Source organism: Stegostoma tigrinum, chromosome 23 (genome assembly GCF_030684315.1).
Source record: "Stegostoma tigrinum isolate sSteTig4 chromosome 23, sSteTig4.hap1, whole genome shotgun sequence".
NCBI lineage: Eukaryota > Metazoa > Chordata > Chondrichthyes > Orectolobiformes > Stegostomatidae > Stegostoma > Stegostoma tigrinum.
In genome coordinates, this window is record NC_081376.1 from 9,021,314 (window position 1) to 9,041,308 (window position 19,995).

Consider the following 19,995-nt stretch of genomic DNA (forward strand, 5'->3'; position numbering starts at 1 on the left):
TTAGAGCCTATACCATATACTGTGCCTTGCTTTAATCCTGCAAATGAAAGGGTATGCCTTAAATAATTAACTTATAGTGACTTTCAGACAACACATGCAATGGATTTGATTTGATAAGCACCTCTAGGTAACCTTAAGAAGCTTCCAAGTTTGCCAAGTTTCACAGCATCAATAATATAACATGTCCCAAGTTGATGTCTAGAGTCACAGAGATGTACAGTACAGCAACAGATCCTTCAGTCCAACTCATCTGTGCTGACCAGATATCCGAAATTAATCTAGTTCCATTTGCCAGCATTTCGCCCATGTCCTTTTAAACCCTTCCTTTTTATACACCCATTCAGATGCCTTTTAAATGTTGTAACTGTACCAGCCTCCACCCCTTCCTCTGGCAGCTCATTCCATACACGCACCACCCTCTGTGTGAAAAAGTTGCCCCTTAGATCCCTTTTAAATCTTTCTCCTCTCACCTTAAACCTATGCCCTCTGGTTTTGGACCCCCCCACCCTGGGGAAAAGACCTTGATTATTCACCCTATTCGTGCACCTCATGATTTTATAAACCTCTATAAGATCACCCCTCAGCCTCTGACACTCCAAGGAAAATAACCCCAGCCTATTCAGCCTCTCCCTTTAGCTCAAACCATTCAACCCTGGCAACATCCTTGTTAATCAGCCTAACTGTTACATTTCCAAATATGAAGAAAATGTAGCTATCACCTGTGTCTAATTTTTTTTTCTAGATAATGAAAACGGAGGGAAGTTCAAAATCAGTTTATTAAAAAAGACAATATTGTAAAGAATTCTATGTTTGCGGCTTTGTGTTTAATGCAGAATTAGCTCAGTAGTCCTTACTCAATTAGAATTTGTGTAATTCTCCATCTCTTAGGGACTTCATGTTTTCTGTGTTATCCCCTCAGCTCAATTTTTGAAACGAATAAGTGTGTATGTTCACATTGGAGGTGGCAGGAGTAATTGTGGGGGCATGTGGACAATTACACAGCAGTGGGCGAAGGAGTGATATGGGGTTCTGGATGACTATTTTGAAAAAGTAAAATGATCCTGTGTTACGTCTGTTAAATAAACTACAAGTGATATCAGAGTTTCTGTTTATAATACACATTCCAATTACTTTCTAATTGAGCTACTTGATAGCCTTCTACCCAGTTCTAGCACATATATCCATGAGTCGGTGATCATACAGTCACGTCACGTCGACTTAAGAGAGCGTGGAGGGAAATGGGTGACTGAGATGAGATGAGGCTGCCAGAGATGAGAAGACAACCAGACGAGTAGTGAGAAAATCCCAAGGGAATCTCAGTCACAAACCATTTTCAGCCTTAGGAAACAGCGACGGTGGACATTTCAAAGCAGAGATCAGCAAGAACTGAGGTCATGGCTCTGTCTAAGGGGCACTGGGGGCTGATAGCTGTATTGAAGGACAATAGTGATCAGGGATTTGTTCCTGAGGGGAGCAGACAGGGGAGTAGTTTCTATGGCTGTAGATGTGACTCCAGGATGGTACATTGCCTCCCTGGTGCTAAGATATCAAGGAACAGCTGTACTCTAACTGGGAGGGAGAACAGGGTCAGGAAGAAAGAGAAATGTGGTCCTGCGAGCAGACTTTAGAACATTTGGTAGGAAATTGAAAAGCAGAACTTCAAACATTGTAATCCCTGGATTACTCCAAGTGCCACACAGTAGTGAGTATAGGAATAGAAAGATACAGCATGTGAATGAGTTACGGAGAGTTGTTGCAGGAGGGGGGCTTAACATTCCTAAGGCATTGGCACTGTTTCTGTAGAAAGGGGGGATCTCTAGAGGTGAGACAGATTACAACTAAACAGGAACCAGACAAACATCCCCATAGAGAGGTTTGCTAACTGTTCTGGCTTTGAACGTCCCAGAAAATGAATGGAGCGTACACAGAAAGAATGGAAGTCTTGTTCAAACTATACAAAGCACCATTTTGACCCCATCTCAAAGGAATTTTATCAAAAGAAAGGTCAGAAAAGGAAAACCCGTGGGGAAAACAGTGCTCCAACCGCCCATAGCTGAATCACTTTATACATAAACCTTTACCTGGGAAGAAGTAATATGAGCGAATGACGATTGCTGCTGAAGAGATATCAGTGAATGCTTCTGACAAATCTTCCACCAGGTCGGTGTCACCAATTTGTGACTGTTACAATGATGAAGGAGAGCAGCAAATGAATGTGTCACATCAGATAGACACGATGATGTGGAAGTGCTGGTGTTGTACTGGGGTGGACAAGGTCAGATTTCACATGACACCAGGTTATAATTCAACAGGTTTATTCGAAAACATAAGCTTTTGGAGTGTATCCCCTTCAACCAGTGAAGTGAAAAAGAAGCACACAGAACACAGACACTATGAATAAAAGATTAAAGGGACACACAACCGATCAGGAAGTATTAAACAAATCTAAGATACTGTTAAATGTTTAAACAGTTAGAAGGTTTTATTTGAATGATATGTATTTGTAAATTGAATTCCTTTTGAGTCACTGACCTGAGAGAACTAAAGGTTTTATCAGTGTAAAGAAGAGGTGACCGTTTAGGTCAGACAATGTATGTTAGGTATGAGACTTTGTTTAGAATCTGTTTGCGTTTTGGTTTGGAGTCAGACTGGTTTTATTTCTAAAGTAGGAATTTATAAAATGCCACATTGGCTGACTGTCTATAAATTGTGTGCTTTTGTTGCATGGCATCCATTCATCTGTTGTTGTAGCGTCTGCGTGGTTTCACCAATATACCATGCCTAGGGACATCCTTGCCTGCAGTGTATGAGATTGACAGCGTTGGCCAAGTCACTTGAGTACCTGCTGTTGACGTGGTGGGTGGTGTTCCCACGTGTGATGGTAGTGTCCATGTCGAAGATCTGCCAAGTCTTGCTTCGGTTACCATGACAGGGTTGTGTGGTGTTGTGGTTGATGCTTTCCTGAAGGCTGGTTAGTTTGCTGCAAACAATGGTCTATTTTAAGGTTTGGCCGTTGTTTGAAGGTGAGAAGTGGAGGTGTGGGGAAGATCTTAGCAAGTTACTCATTGCCATCAATAATGTGTTGAAGGATGAGAAGAACATGGTGTAGTTTCTCCCCTCCCATGCAGTACTGGACGACTAAGGGCATCCTATTGGACGTATTCTGTATCTGTCTTCTGAGGAGGTCATTACAGTTTTTCACTGTGGCACGTCGGAACTGGCGATCAATGAGGTAAGCATCATATCCTGTTCCTATGAGGGCATCCTTCAATACGTCCAGGTGTCCATCGCGTTCCTCCTCATCCAAACAGTCCTGTGTATGCGTAGGGCTTGTCCGTAGGGGATGGCTGTTTTAATATGTTTAGGGTGGAAGCTAGAGAAGTACAACATCATGAGGTTATCTGTAGGCTGTGGTAGAGTGATGTATTGAGGTGTCCGTCCACCAGTGTTTTTTCAGAGTCATACAGCACAGAAACAAATCTCTTGGTCCAACAAGTCCTTGCCAATCACAATCCAAAACTAAACTGGTCTCACCTGCCTGCTCCTGGTCCATATCATTTTAAAATGTTATGTCATTTTAAAATTTCTCTCCTCTCACCTTAAAAATATGCCCCCAATCTTGAAATTCCCCACCATAGGGAAAAGACACCGACTATTAACCTATTTATACGCCTCATGATTTCATAAACTTCTAAGGTCACCTCTCAACTTTCTATGCTGCAGTGAAAGAAGTCCCAGCCTATCCAGCCTTCCTATATAACTCAAACCTCCATGCACTGCAACATCCTGGTAAAGATCTTCTGAACCCTTTCCAGCTTCCTGTAACTGGGTGACCAGAACTGAGTAGACTGATGTAAAGTGGCTCCAGCTGGTGAGCACTGACAGTGTATTTTGAGAGTGAACACTATAAGATGCTCATGTTGAGAGGACAAATGAAGCTGAGAGCCCAATGTAATGTGAAGAATAAACATCTGGAGTTCCAGATAGAAAACACTGAATGACATCCACTCACCTCATCTGAAGGAAGTTTAAAGCTTGGGCTCTCAATGTGTCAGAAGGGATTTGCAGTTTTCCATAGTCCACAATGCCATTAACCTTCAAACATCTCCAATACTACAAAGTGGCTTTGACAGGTCTCAGATGGTGAATGTTGTCTCAAAGTGACTGAGAGTGTTGGACCAGAGCAACATCACCCAAAGAGAGTTCCAGATTCCCTGAAGTACAGCCTGAAAGACAAGTTGGAGGAGCTGGGAGAAAAGGGAATAATTCCAGAAGTGACAAATCTGGATTAGCAGCATGGTAACAGTGTTTAAAAAAAAGCTGGAAAATAAAGAGCATCTGTAGGTCCAAAGGATCTTCGTAAAGTTTTAAAGAGATTTCATTATCCCATAACATGCATTGAAGAAATTTTGTCACAAGTTACCAAGGCAAAGTCTTGACTACACTTGATGCAAAGGATGATTGCTCGCTAGTGAAGCTTGATGAAAGTTACGATTTTCTCACTACATTTCGAACAACATTTCGGCAATGCAGATGGTTGCACATGTCATTTGGCATTTCCACAAATCCAGAAGATTGTAAATGCTGACAGTAGCAGGCAGTCAATGATCTTCCTGGATTGGAACCTATTGTTGGTGATCTGCTCATCCAAGGATGTGGAGACACAAGGGAACATACCATCACAGACAGCAACAAGAATCAAGTTCTTGCCTAATTTACCACAAGATTGTGAACCTCTGTGCCAGCTTATTGTTGAGGAAGTGCAGTGGGTCTTGGTGCACAGAACAAGAAGAAGCTTTGGGTAGAATCAATTAACTAGTCATGACAGCACCAGTGCTACCGCACTATAACGTGGATGAGAAAGTTACCTTATATCATGTTGTCAGTGAGACAAGACATCAAGCAAATCTTAAGCAGCAAGGGCAACCAATTTTTACTTGTATCAAAAGCATTAGTTCAAACTAAACAACACTATATTTAGATAACGTGTGTCTGGTTATTGTCTTTGCTTGTGAGCATGTTAAAAGTTTATTTGGGAAGAGACAGAGGGATAGTGGTTTCCAAGTGTAAGCCACTTCAAAACATCTTTCTCAACTTACTTTTATTTGCTCCAAAGTTGCAACAAAAAAAGTCGTATTTCACATGCACAGATATCATCTGGACACGGTATTCAAGCAAGGCAAACAGATGTGCATTGCTGACATGCTGTCAAGAGCAGCACTCCCTACGGAGAAACCAGACCTTGCCACAGCAGCACAAAATCTTCCTGATTCACAAAGGAACGATTGCTTGACATACTCTGAAAGTCATCAAATGAACAGAAGTACTGAGTTAAATCTTAACAGCACTGTGGGTCTTCTTACACTAAATGGACTGTAGCAGTTCAAGAAGGCAGCTCGCCACCACTTTCTCAAGGGCAAGGATAGTTGACCAATAACTGCTGGCTCAGCCACTTACCATGGCTGAATTCAAATAAAATAAAAGGGAATATGAGGAAATTGAGCAAACCACTTGCAGACTTGTATGAGGCGATCTTTGAGTAGGGAAACACACCTTCTGAAGGCATGGAATGAAGGACTAATATTGCACCCAAACTACTTTTCCATTAGCAAAAGAGTTAATGAAAGAGAAGAAGCAACAGGCGTGAGTGACAAAATCAAGGTGCAAATACAGAAAACCAAATTTCACTTCGGTGAAATTGACAAATCAAATGGAAACTTTCAATCCTGTCAATAAAAATCAGCCAATTTGGCAGCTTGGGAGATGTGTGAGCATACTATATATATGATATGCCATTGGAACAATAGGCATCCATGTACAACTGGAAAAACTTTGCCTTTGCTGCAGGCAATGGATCAAGATGAAGCTATCACACCACCTGTACAATGTATTGGAGAGAACAACAATCAGCAATAGAAATGGGTCAGAAACCACAGTAACCTTGGCAACAGAAAGAACAAATACCCAGAGAAGAAATATCACTCAAGGAATGAGCAGGTACATAAGGAACAGACAATGATGATGTATAGGCATATGACTAAGAAACCACTGTAACTTGGAGACAGTGCATGAGATATATGTGCAGTGACTGATGAAAGTGGAACTGACTATATCTTTGTGACCATGTGTTTGAGTAGCTTGTTTGACCTGTAACTGTAAATGATAATTCATGCATTTTTTAATATGGGAAAGTAGAATTCTGGTTGGTTGTTATAATCATATTACTTCAACCTCTACCATAAGTGCCATAATATGAGATCTTTGGAAGCCACTGAAAACATAGCACTTGAAACAAAACACTTCAGACAAACGTAGAATTCAGCCCTTCAAATCTGTTTCTCAATGAGTGATCTGTACCTCAATTCCATTACCCCCATTTCACCAAGAAAAGATTTTTTTTTCTGTAATTGGAACAAAAGAAATTTTGAGTGAATGTGACAGCACTTAATGTCATGAAATGATGGGGCAGGTTATGTAGAAACTGACCGAATTCGATGGGAACTCACAGATGTGACTACCCAAGACCCTAAGTGCTGTCTTTACAATTAGCTGACTGATGATACATGATTTGCTGACTGCTGTTTCTGGTTCGACAGACTATGCCCGCTCCCTGGATTGCAGTTGGACAAAACCCCTGGCATCCTTTGTCAGTGAGCATCCCAAGCTGATGACTGGCTGTGGCCAACCCTTTGGGCTATGAGAAGACTCCTATGGCAGCCCCCTCCATTGACTGCACTGTGGACAAACCCTCAACAAACCCAATGGAAGTGGTCATTTGGCTAAATAAACATGTACTGTGTGTGCCACCCTGCCAGCTGTAGGTGTTAAACTGATCCCTGGTCTAGCCACCAGCCCCGGAAAGCAGCCTGTCTCCATGCCTGTGTAACGTGGATCATGGAGCCTATGCAATGGATCATGCACTTGGTGTTGGACGGCCACTTTCTCAAAGAAGTTGCAACAGATACTGTCAACTCTTTCTTTCACAAATTCTATCTTTGAATGTTCCCATGGACTGTGTGAACCAAATAGGAGGCAGTCACCAATTTCCCTTGCTTTGATTTACACCTTTTGACATTGCCTTTCTTTTAGCTTCTTCAGTAACCTTCATGCTTTGGCCAACATATTTCAGCAACTGTGACTGGTGTTTCATTTCTATTTCCTACACCTTCTTAATCAGAGAGCCTTTGGTTCTTGGTGAAACACCAATGTGCTGACTGACATGGACTGGCATTTAAGGCAGGGATGTTGTAAGCATGCTGGTAGGCACTAAGTGAGCAAATTCTAAGAGGGCAAGTGAGTAGCCCTGGTCCAGTCTTTGAGATGGGTTCCTGTCCTTGTGCACAAAGTGTGCCTGCTGCAGCCTTTTTAATGCTAGCTATCAGTGCGCCTTACCATGCAAGTCTATAATTCCAAAGCCCATGGATCAGAGTGGGTGCTATAAAGATCGTGAAGGCTTGGCAAGAGTTGGGTGCCAATACCTGCAGATGAGGCCAGCATGGGGCAGATGCCCGTGGATTTTGCCCTGAGCTGCTGCTTGGTGCAGAGGAATATGGCCATTTGCCCCACGGGCAGCAGTGAGGTGACATTACCAGGAACCCACTCCAACATCCATACTGACAATTCTCGGTATCTAGATCATTTGGTAAGACAGGAAGCCAAGTATTAATGAGGCAGGATGTGCAGTTGATTAAGGTGGTTATCAGGGAATAATCCCTCTGAATAGGTGACTCACCGCTGCCTAATCAGAATCTTGCCACACCTCTCAGCAAAAACATAAAGGATGCAGTAAGTCCCTCCAAACATCAAGATGAGCCTCAGCAAATGTCTCATCTGACTCAACCAAAAATTTTACCAGAGTCTATATCACTCTCATCCCTATAAGATTCTGCCCAAAGGAATCTAGTAAAAGGATGGTCATTTCCGAAAAAGGTTCCTATTCATGGGAAGGGGAAATATCCAGCAATATCAGGTTAGATCAAATGGCCTGTTTCTGAACCAAAATATTTACACCATGTAAGATTGTCATTCAGTGAATAAGAAAGTGAGAATAGTAGATAGTTCTCTACCCAGGGGAATGCAAAACAGTGACACAGTAAGACCGAAATGCCAAAGCAAGTGTGGCCTTGCTCAACTTCAAATGGCTGAGGGGGAAATGAAGTGAAGTCTATTGATCTAAACTGAAAGTCTAGATAAATAGTCCAGCCCACTCTCCCGCTCTCATGTAAGACCTGGGAGTGAGTATCAATGCCATTACAGGATGCAAACCATTTTTGCTTTGGAAGCATCTAAAGATCACATGACAGAAATGACAGAACTAAATACCAATTACAGGGGTAGGCCTAGAGCTGACCTGTCACACACACACCCCATTTAGGATGGTCACACTGAATCTGGTCATATCACCAGAATGTCTAACATTTACCAAAGTGACTGAGTCAAGGGAGAATGTCAAGAACACTCAAAGGGCATCACTTAGGAATTCTGATAATGACTGTAAGTCCTGGGGACCTAGGATCACGGCACTGGTACAAACTCCTTCAAAGCCAAGAAAACATCAAAGGCAGAGAGGGAATACAAGGACAGGCAGTCCAAAGCTAGAAATTTTTCCAAAAGTTAGTTTTCCTAGTGTCCTATCTTATTTGCAGCAGAACTTCCTATGGTCATACACTGACCTCGACAGTCACCTACTTATCCAGTGAACTCCCACCAAACACCTTATGGTCATTTTCACCTTAGTGGGCAAACAAGGGTGCACTGTCTGATGCATATTTTGCTGAAACATTGGATGAGCATTGCAAGCAGAGGTTGATACACTGCTGTGGTAGAAGCATGATTCCGTGGATTTCAGCTTTGCATTATCTTGGAAAGAATCAACACAAATATGATGGGCCAAACTGTCTTCAGCTATTCTGAGTAAGACTTCTGGGGCCGTCTCTTTATCGGGAAAGATGTAAGATACCAAGAGGAGAAGTGAATCAAATAAAATAAATTCTAATAGAAAAAGAGCTGATATATGCCTAATTTTATAATATGGAAATTCAAACAGGTTATTCTTATCATAGTTATAAACCGCAGGATCTGTACATTGGAGCAATGAGCTCAGCCCAAGCATTTACTCTCTATGTGAATACTGATACTGAAAGTAGAAACAAATTTAGATGAACTGAAAAGCTTTAAATTGCACATTGTCAGGGGAGATTAAATCTGATAAAAGTATGGCTTATCCAGAAATAAAAATGCAATTGTACAAAAAAATTATCATAAAGTTAGAACTTGCAATTGAATTAACATGCCTGGCTTTCATTGATATACAATATACATACACGGCAGCACTATTTTGAATAGCACTTTGCATAATGGAATTTTGGCTTATTCTTATCTTTGTCTGTTTGGAAATGAACTAACCGCATCTAAACTTTTCCACCTTCTGAAAAAATTCAATAAAATGCTTGCTTCTGATGATTTCCATTTAAAAGACTCCCACTATAGATGTGCATTCCTAACTGATGAAGTGTTTCATACTTCTGGCAGCTGGTTTCATTGTATACGTTTCGTTGGTTACCATCCTGGATTTTGGTAATAGTTATTTGTACAAATTTTCTTTTTGAAATTAATTTGTCCAGTTACAGTTTCTGAGTTGAATGCTGAATTATCCCTCTATTCAGAATCCTTTGAGATAAACACTGTTATCATCTTGTTAATCAGTAGCACATTGTAGGTATTCTGTTCTTTCATTCGTCCAAGAGACTTAGGCATCATTGGTAGGACCAGCATCTATCACTGATCCTTAATTGCCTTGGAGAAAGTGGTGGTGTTCTGATTCCAATTGATAGGGTGAATAGCCATGGACTTTTCCCTGGGGTAGGGTAGTCCAAAACTAGACGGCATGGGTTTAAGGTGAGAGGGGAAAGATTTATAAGGGACGTATGGGGCAACTGTTTCACACAGGGGATGGTGCATGTATGGAATGTGCCGCCAAAGGAAGTGGTGGAGGCTGGTATAATTACAACATTTAAAAGGATGGGTATATGAACAGGGAAAGCTTAGAGCAATACTAGCCAAATACTGGCAAATGGGACTAAATCAGTCATCCACCCCAGTCCAAAACCGGCACTTCCACATCATGGACATCTGGCCATCATGGATGATTTGGACCAAAGGGCTTGTTTCCATGCTGTACATCTCTATGACTCTATAAAGAAGTCAGATCCTAGATATTTCTGAAGGAGGGTCTAGGCCCAAAATGTCAGCATTCCTGCTCCTCTGATGCTGTTGTGTTCATCCAGCTCTACACCTTGTTATCTTAGTTCCTAGACTGAAACCTGGCTCGGTTCTTTAATGACAGAACTAAAGTTTAGTACACTAAAGATTAAAAAGAATCTAGATCTAGAATACAGTCAGAACAATAACTTTCCAGTTGTTCCCTGTTTTCTGGCAAATACTGGATTAGGTCACTGTCCCAGAAAAACTGCATTTGACTGAGTTTTGTTTTAAACCTTCAGAAAAGTAACCAATCCCATTTGCCACTATGCTAAAACCCAAATTATAAAGATGCTGAGATAACAAGGTGTAGAGCTGGATGAACACAGCAGGCCAAGCAGCATCAGAGGAGCAGGAAAGCTGACGTTTCGGGCCTAGACCCTTCTTCAGAAAATCCGGAAGAACAATTTTATAATGATGCTATTTTGTTTACAAATGAAAAACTTTTCATCGGAAGATGAAATCAGCTTTCTTTTTGAATTGATGGAGTCCTTGGGTTGTGCAGTTACCTACATTGCATTTAGGAAAGAAATGCCGGGATTTTGACCCAGTGAAACTGAAGGAACAGTGATGTATTTCCAAGTCATGTTGGCGTGTAGTTTTGAAGGGATCTTTTAGGTGGTGGTGTTCCCAAGCACATACCGCCCGTGTCCCACCATGTGGTAAACGTGATGAGTTTGAAAGGTACTATTGAAGAGGCCTTGGTGAGTTAATTCTCAAAGAACAAAATAGGCCCTCTAAGCCTATGCCAAAACATTTTCCCCTTCCATACTAAAACTTTCTTCACTTAAGAGAATCCGTAGCCCTCTATTCCCGTCCTATTCATTCTCTCTCCACAGTTTCTTGGGCATTTTCAATTTTTATTTCAGATTTCCAGCATCAGCAATATCTTGCTTTGAGCTGAGCTGTGATGAGTTGCCTTGCTCAGTTCTGATGAAGGGTCATCTAGACTCAAAATGTTAGTTTGCTTTCAGTCCAAAGGTGCTGCCTGACTCACTGTGATTTCCAGCATTTTTTTGTTTTCAATACAGAATTCAGCATCTGCAGTAATTTGCTCCTGCCTTGGTTTTTTCTGTGGTCCAACTTTGTTTTTTAACTATCATCCATATCTGCCAGAATTTCCAATCTTTTCTGCGGAATGTCCTTTAACAGACCGAAAATATACCATGAGAACTTAAGTAATGTCACTTTGGGATCATAGCATTTAAAGGGAGAAAATGATCTCACCCAACATTATAAATTTCAAATTAAAATTAGAGAAATATTTAAGGCAGATGATCTAAAAGTCTGGGATGAATTTCCACATGACATTGAGTTGAGAACCTAATTAATCATGCGGTTCCTTTTTGACCTTTCTTGAGAAAGGTATTACTGAACTAAGTAATTATTTTGCATGAAACACTTAACACACCAACTATATAGCTGATCACTGATACAGTCCATTCCATCACCATCTTCAATGTCAGTATAACTCCCCCACCCTGCTGATCCCCTCTTCTAACCATGTTATCAAAAAATGCCTAAGGGAGTTCTGGGTGAGGGATTAAACACATTCCTTACAACAGAAGAATGGGAAAAAGATGTGGAATGCTTCATGTATCAAATCGCTGTGCACAATGACTGCACAAGTTCTTTCACACAGACATGTAAGTGACCATATGTGTAAAGGTACCCGCTGATAACATTGACAGGTTCCATTCCAATGGTGCTGCCCATTGTTTTGTGCCCATTATTGGATGTAATACTTCCTTCTCAGGTACAGCCAGATTAGATGCAATATTAGGTTCCTAAACACCACTCTCGCAGTTTCAGGAAAACATTCCTTACCTGTAGAATACGATTTATTCTGCTTAAGTCAAAACTGCTGGTTTTAAAATGCTACATTTTTCACACCAAATTTCCACTCTTTTACCTACTTGAATTGATTTAAAGTTTGGGATAATTCAAATTTCACTAGCCTGAGAAACAGCATGCGAAGAACAGACAAATCTCTGCGCCATGAAGATTGGATGCATAATGTCCGCAGAAGCAGGGATGCTCAAGTCAAATGCCCTCCTGAGGTGCCCACTCTTTCACCAGCAACTTCACTGCAGCCCAAGGGGGCATATGGCCTTATGTAAGGTCCCTACAATGAGTGAATATGGTGTGGGACTAGAGGAACACAGCGGGTCAGGCAGCTTCAGAGGAGCTGGAGAATCGAAGTTTTGGGACAGGACCCTTCATCAGGGACCCTTTGTCCTGATGAAGAGTCCTGACGCGAAATATTGACTCGCTTGCTCCTCTGATGCCGCCTGACCCACTGGGTTCCTCCAGCTCCACACTATGTTGAGTCTGACTCCAGCATCAGTTCTTGTTATCTCCGAAACCTCTCCAATGAGTTTATTTGTTAGTCATAAATGGTCAAACAAAATGGGCCCAGTACTACCATTCCTTAAAGGGTCAGGCAACAAAGTCACAGGGACAGCTATTTGGAAGAACATCTGCTTTGCAAGGTCTCTGAAAATACTCTAAGGGGTTTGTTTTTGGAAGCGTGTGGTAGATTCCTGGATTTAGTGGGGATTATTGACACATCAAGAAGGCAGAACATTGGGTGGCTTGTTCACACAAAGCTTGCAACAGCTACAAGAGCGGCACTTGCTGTATACAAAACAGGGAGATGGAGCTGAGGCTGCAATGAGGCTTAGCTCGAAGTGATAGAGGCACCCACCAAGTTGGAGCCAGATTGCTGCATACTCTGCAACTGGAACAGGAAACAGTTTAGTAAGGCAGCCATTGCACCCAGGATCTCATATGTGTTTTTATCACCCTACATGCTGCCTCGCTGTATTCCTCAGCTGAATCCCTCATCGCAGGAGGCCTCGACAACATCATGCTCAATTGATCTGGCATAGAATCTATCTTTTACTTTTGATGTGACTACAGATAACTTGTGCTTGATGAGTCACTATTTGACGATCCAAAATCTACAACCCTCAGACATATGCAGTGCCAATGTCGAAATTAGTGGTTGTGTTTGTCAGATCAAGTGATGGGAATCTCAACATTAGTACTGTGATTTTGGGTAGAACTGTACCCAGGTGTCTGATGTGATATGTGACAGAATCAAAGAACAAGAGCAGCAAGACCCATCAGGAGCAACTTGCAGCCTCTGTTATGCTTTCCACTGAGATTGTGCTGAGTTTCTCACTAAGCGCAGGTGAGTAGCCAATTGATGGCTCGCTAATCACTTTGTTTTCTGACCAACTCACCTCTTTAAATTCAGCCTTCTATCTTTGCAAACTCGATAAAACAAGCTCGGCTTTGGGAAACCTAGATGTGGAAGCCATGGCTGGTACCTGGCGGATTCAGTGTACCACTTGCTCTGTGCAACCTCCATGTTGAAACTAGGCACCAAAAACCTCACGGCATGCTCCATGGGCACTGGCCACATGCACCCACATCACCATCTGATATCTGCCAGCCTCTGGGAGCCCTCAGTCCACCCAGCCTGTACATCTTTGGACTGTGGGAGGAAACTGGAGCACCCAGAGGAAACCCATACAGACACCGGGAGATCATGCAAACTCCACACAAACAGTCACTGAGGCTGGAATTGAACCCAGGTCACTGTCAGGCAGCAGTGCTAACCACTGAGCCACTGTGCCACCTTTATACACGTTATAGCTCCACAGAATTTTGAAATTGGGTTGCTGGATTCAAAGTCTAGAGTGCTAACCGCTACACCACCGAACTGGCTGCCTTAGTTTTCTTTGCATTGCCTTTTTGTGCTTTGCCCTGTCAGTCAGTGCTATCTTACTTTGCCATTTAGTGCATGCACAAAGCCAATACCCAATCCAGGGTCTGCTCAAGGCAGTCAGAATCAGGATGCACTGCTGATATATGGTGAGACGAATGACAGACAGCCCACTGCCATCTTCATTCTTTCTACTCCCTTCTGGGCGGTTTCCTTCCTGGAGTGAGAGAGGGTGAGGAATGATGGGAGCTGAAAGTGAGTAACTACTGAGGCAGGTGGGTTAGGGTTATCCGGAAGGAGTGAGCAAGCAACACAGAGGGCAGGCAAGAGGCAAGGTTAGCAGTGTCCGTACTGGGGCTGGTGAAAGAAGTTGCAGGCAGTGGTGAGAGTCATAGGGCATGAGCCTTGGGAGGTGGGTCCAGAACCAGAGATAGACTGAGTGTAAGATACCAGCGAGAAGATAGCTGCACTTACTCTGGAGGAGTGGAGGAGGATTCTCTTGCTATCATGCTGTGTATTCCTCTGGAAGGCTGTTTTAACCCAGTGATACCTTCAGAGCAGGCTGGCGTGGTCTGGTATCATGGTCTGCATTGCTAGTCCTGCGGATGAGGAAGTCCTTCAGGACTTTGCCCACAATGCAGGAATTCCCACTTTCCGCCACATCTGGGACAAATTCCAGGAACCGTGCAGGGCAGCACTGCACTGATGGTGCTAGTCCAGGGGCGCAACTGACTGCCAAGAATGGAATGGGTCTTTCAGTGAGTAGCCACTGAGTGCTGAGTTATTCTGGGAACAACACACTGTAAGATGGGGCAGAAATCCGATGTGAGAGATTGCAGAGGGGCGAAGCAGGTCATTAACAAGACTTGTTTGGTAAGATACCTTGAGAAAACTCCCCAGACCTTGTCGCAATGAACCCTCCAAAACACTCAATGCAACTCGGACTTCGACAAAACAAAGCTCGGATTCAGCCTGCTTTTTTTCTCTCCGCCTCCCGAAGCTGCTGGTTATTGGCTGGTTAAGTGACAGTTCTCATATGTCTGAAAGCAGCACCTCAGCAGGGGAAAGTTAGTGTGAAGGAACAGTGTTGGCGTGGGAAGCAAAGACCATGGTCACATTATCAGAAGCCTAATCACCACGCTGGCCAGTGGAATTAAAAGTGAGCTGGGAATAGAGAAGGGCATAAAGCAGGAAAATAGCTTCATTCTCAATGTTCTTAGAGATTCTGAATGCCAAAGTCTGTTGCAACTGGCATCACGCTGGGAGTGCATCCTCCTTGTTTGTAGTCATGACTTGCAGGCGACCATGTGCCAAGTCATTTGTGCATTGCTATGTTTGGCTATATTGTGTGTAATCTAGTTTGCATATTCGCGATGTGTTTGTGTCATATTCTGTTTGGTTGGCGTGCCTAGCACAGCTGAATAGATGCTGGTAAGTGGAGATGGCAAGAGGTGGGTGTGAGATAGTCAGCAATGGTAAGTGTGTGAGGGTGAGGAAGTGCAACATCCGGATGATAGGCATCAGTCCAAGTGCCACAGAGTTCAGCCGCATGAGTGATTGAGCAGTGAGGGAGTCTGTTGTAAGGGTGGATAAGAAATGTCATGTGAAGATGCATTCACTGACCATAAACTTCTCCATCAGATCATTGCAGCCTGGTGTTCAGAATCCCGACACCAGCTTTTGACCTCTGTAGCCACCTAGAATCATAGAATCCCTACAGTGTGGGAAAAGGCCATTCAGCCCACTGAATATTCACTGACCCTCCAAACAGCATCCCACCCAGGCTACTACCTGCATTAACTATGGCCAATTCACCTAACCTGCACATCTTTGAACTGTGGGAGAAAACCCGTGCAGACACAGGGGGACTATGAAACTCCACACAGATAGTCACCCGAGGGTGGAACTGAACCCGGGTCGCTGGCTATGTGAGACAACAGAGATAACCACTGAGCCACTGTGTCTGCTCCAGGGATTCCTAAAAATTGCTCTTCAGGCTTTCTGGATCCATGGGAAAGTGTGCCAACACTCCTCCTGCCCAGCCCCACCATTAAAAGGCCTGCAGGTTCATACACATGACCCCTCTGTTCTAGTGTTCAACTACAACTTCAATCATATTACCCAAAGAAACATAGAAACACCAGAGATAGGAGCAGGAGGAAGCTACGCAGCCCTTTGAGCCAGCTCTGCCATTCTTCACGATCATGGCTGATCGTCCAACTCAATAGCCTAATCCTGCTTTCTCACCATAACCTTTAAAATAATTCACCCCAAGTGTTATATCTAGTTATCTCTTGAATAGATTCAATATTAAAGCCTCCAGTAAATCCATACAGTTTCCCTTTAGGATCAAGAATGGTAGGCTTGTTTCACCAAAGGCTCGCTGAGAATGCTGCCGATAAAAGCTGCCTGCCATGCATTAAATGCTGAGCTCTGGGCTACAAATCCTACAGCTGAGGCAGCAACACAATAGGTATGTGCTGCTCACTTCCACCTGAATAAACACTGACAGGTCATGAAGTGTGCTCCCCAATTCTAGAAAATGCTGCAAATCAATTATTAGCCCAGAGCTTTCATTTAGAGTCACACAGTGTCATAGAGATGTCCAGCACAGAAACAGACCCCTCAGTCCAACTCGTCTATGCCAACCGGATATCCTAGAAAAATCTAGTTCCACTTACCAGCATTAGCCTATATCCCTCTAAACACTGTTACAGAGATAGTAGGAACTGCCGATGCTGGAGAATCTGAGATAACAAGGTGTGAAGCTGGATGAACACAGAAGGCCAAGCAGCATCAGAGAAGCAGGAAAGTTGACGTTTTGGGCCTAGACCCTTCTTCCACATATGGGCAGCCCTGCTGATCTTTAAGGGGCCCTGTCCTCTCCCTAGTTATCTCTTTGTTCTTAATGTATTTATAAAATGCCTTTGGATTCTCCTCAACTCTTTTTCCAAGATTATCTCATCACTTCCTGATTTCCCTCTTAAGTATACTCCTCCTGCCTTTGTACTGTTGTAAAGATTCACTTGATCTCTGCTGTCTATGCCTGGCATGCGCTTCCTTCTTTTTCTTGACCAAAATCTCATTGTCTCTGGTCATCCATCATTCCTTGCATATACCACCCTTGCCCTTCACCCTGACAGGAATGTACTGTCCCTGGATTCTCATTACCTCCCTTTTGAAGGTTTCCTATTTTCCAGCCATCCCTTTCCCTGCCCCAATCAAGAAAATTCTTGCCTAATATCATCAAAATTGGCTCTCCTCCAGTTAAGAGCTTTAAGTTTTAGATCCAGTCTATCCATCACTACTTTAAAACAAGTAGAATTATGGTCATAGGCCATAAAACAAATCTCAACCTTTTCTCTTCCTATATTTTTAATTCCAATGTGCAGAACAACCTCCTGCTGGTATCTCTCTGCCTTATAAAATATTCTGCACCCTCTCTGAGATATCCTTGATCTTGGCTCCAGGGAGGCAACACACCATTCTGATGTCTCGCTGTTGGCCACAGAAACGTCTGTCTGTGCCTCTGACTAGATGGTCCCCTATCACTATCAATCGTTTAGAGCCTGATGTACGTCCCATTACATTAGAGCCAGTCCCAGTACCAGAAACCTGGCTGTCTGTGTTACATTCCCCTGAGAGTCCATCACCCTCCACATTTCCAAAAACTGCACACTTATTTGTCAAAGAGATAGCCGCAGGAGACTCCTGCATTTCCTGCTTCCCTCTCCTAGCTTTCCTGGCAGTACCTCAGCTGGCTGACTGTATCTGTGATTTTTCTTCCTTCCTACCGCCGCTATCCATCACACACCCTAGTTTCTGTAAATTCCTCACTGCCTCAGCCTGCCAATCCAACTGATGCACGTGATTCAACAGGGTTCATAACCAAACACACTTCCGGCAGAAATATTCATCAGTAACATGGATTGTAGCTTTAAAAAATAATCAGTAAGGTTACACTTTAAAACACTACTTAGCTGCTCCCCTGCTGTGAACTCTTCCACACAGGATTCACCAAGGTCAGCTGTGAATTTTACTCTTTGTTAAATTTTCTTAAGCAAACTCCAGTGTCCGGCAATATTTGAAATTATATCTGAAAGTGCTGAAATATGGACAACTTTGGTCCTTCGGCCTAACTCTCACCCTCTCCACCCTTGACTATTTCATGCCAGTCAGATTGGGTCGATTTGAATTCAGGCACCAACTCTTAGAGGAGTGGTCAAACATTTCATACCAATGTGCTTTTCATCATTGTTTTAAAAATTATCTTTATACCATCCATGAAAGGATTTACTTTTCTAATCAATTATACCCAGTACACAATAGTCCATTTGAAATTTAGAATGAGCTTTTAGCAGTGAGGCACAGTGGCTTGTGGGACATGTTTATCATTCTGCTGGCAAGGGGACAGCAGTTTGTCACACTTTGCTCTTTATAAATAAGTGTATCTATTAAAGACTTTACCCAGTCTCCATGCAATGTGATCACCCTACATCACACAATGGAGAAATTCACAAGGCTTGCTCCTGTAGCAACTGTACAACTAAGGGTAGATTACATATCAGATTAATTGAATGGCTGAATAAATTGTGAGACTTTAGAGGCCTAATTGTAATATTGAATTGTGGGAACACTCTCAGGGGACTGAAACAAGGAACAAAATGATTTTTGACACAAGTAATACCATTTTGTGTGGCTGCTAATATAAAAATGGGACAATATAATTTGTCTATTGTCACAAAAGAATGGCTTTAAGACGTGTACTTTATCCTGTTTTCTCTTATGAAGAGAGATTGAGATATAGGTGACTAGCGATCTGCTTCAAACCAATAAAGTAAACTGCTTGTGAGGCTTTGGGATTTTTTCAAAAGTCGGAACAATAGAAGCAGCATGAAGGGATATGATCAAGCTCCCACAGAAGCAGGATTTTAGTTCTGGCTTTTAGTAAGTGTTGGGGTTGTTAAAGCTGTTACATCTCTCTCTCTCTCTCTCTCTCCCTTACAGCTAAAAGCTGAGTTCCCTTCCTGTGCTTAAATTGCACATGAGTCAATCTATTTTACTGAATTTGCCTCTGCCATGTTTGTGGGATGTTCCAAATCTGGAATAGTTAATGAGTAGTTTATTATTTTGTTAAGCATTTTGATAGAGGAACGGTTAAGCCAATTCTTTTATTTTTATTTTGTCTGTATTTTAACAATAGCGTTTGAATAAAGTGTGTTTTGTTTCAAACCTGATAGTTTGATCAATCAAATTGCATCTGGAATACAATACCTGGCAATTGCCCTTAAAATAAGAAAAGGTTTAAGTCTAGGCTATTGCCTTAATATGTTTTGAGGGGGTTTGGTCTGGTCCATAACATTGTATAAAGCCATCAGTTCAGGTTATCAGTTGAATATTTAGCTGTCGGAGCACTTGCTGACCTTCAATGCTTTCAAGATCGATATATTTTGTGATATAATTTCTACAAAAAATATTTTCTTTCACTTCTCAGTCTCCAGTGAACTATCAGGAGCCCAGATACCTCTCCAACGGGTCAGAATGGTATTACTCCTGTCTCCTCAATGGTTCGTGTGCATTTATAAATAATTGCAGCAGAATCAATCCGTCCAGGGAATAATGACTGAGGTTGGGAGATATAAAGAGGGCAAGTAAAAAGCATGTTGGGAGGGGGCAGGAGTGATACAGAGCTGATCACACACGTTTAAGCTTACAAATGAGTGAGCAATGTTTTTGGTCAGTTTCTGATCAGAGGCACAGAATGTTATCTCTCCACAGCATCAACAGGGATGGAAATTTGGAGGGAAGTGGTATGCTGGAACATGGTCTGATACCTCCAGGTAGTGGATTATGAGAGAACTGTATAAACAGGTCATTCAGCCCACTGAGTCCACACTGACCCTCCATAGAGCATCCCACTCTATTCCATAATCCTGCATTTCCCATGGCTAATCCACCTAGCCTGCACACCACGGGTAATTTAGCATGACCAATCCACCTAA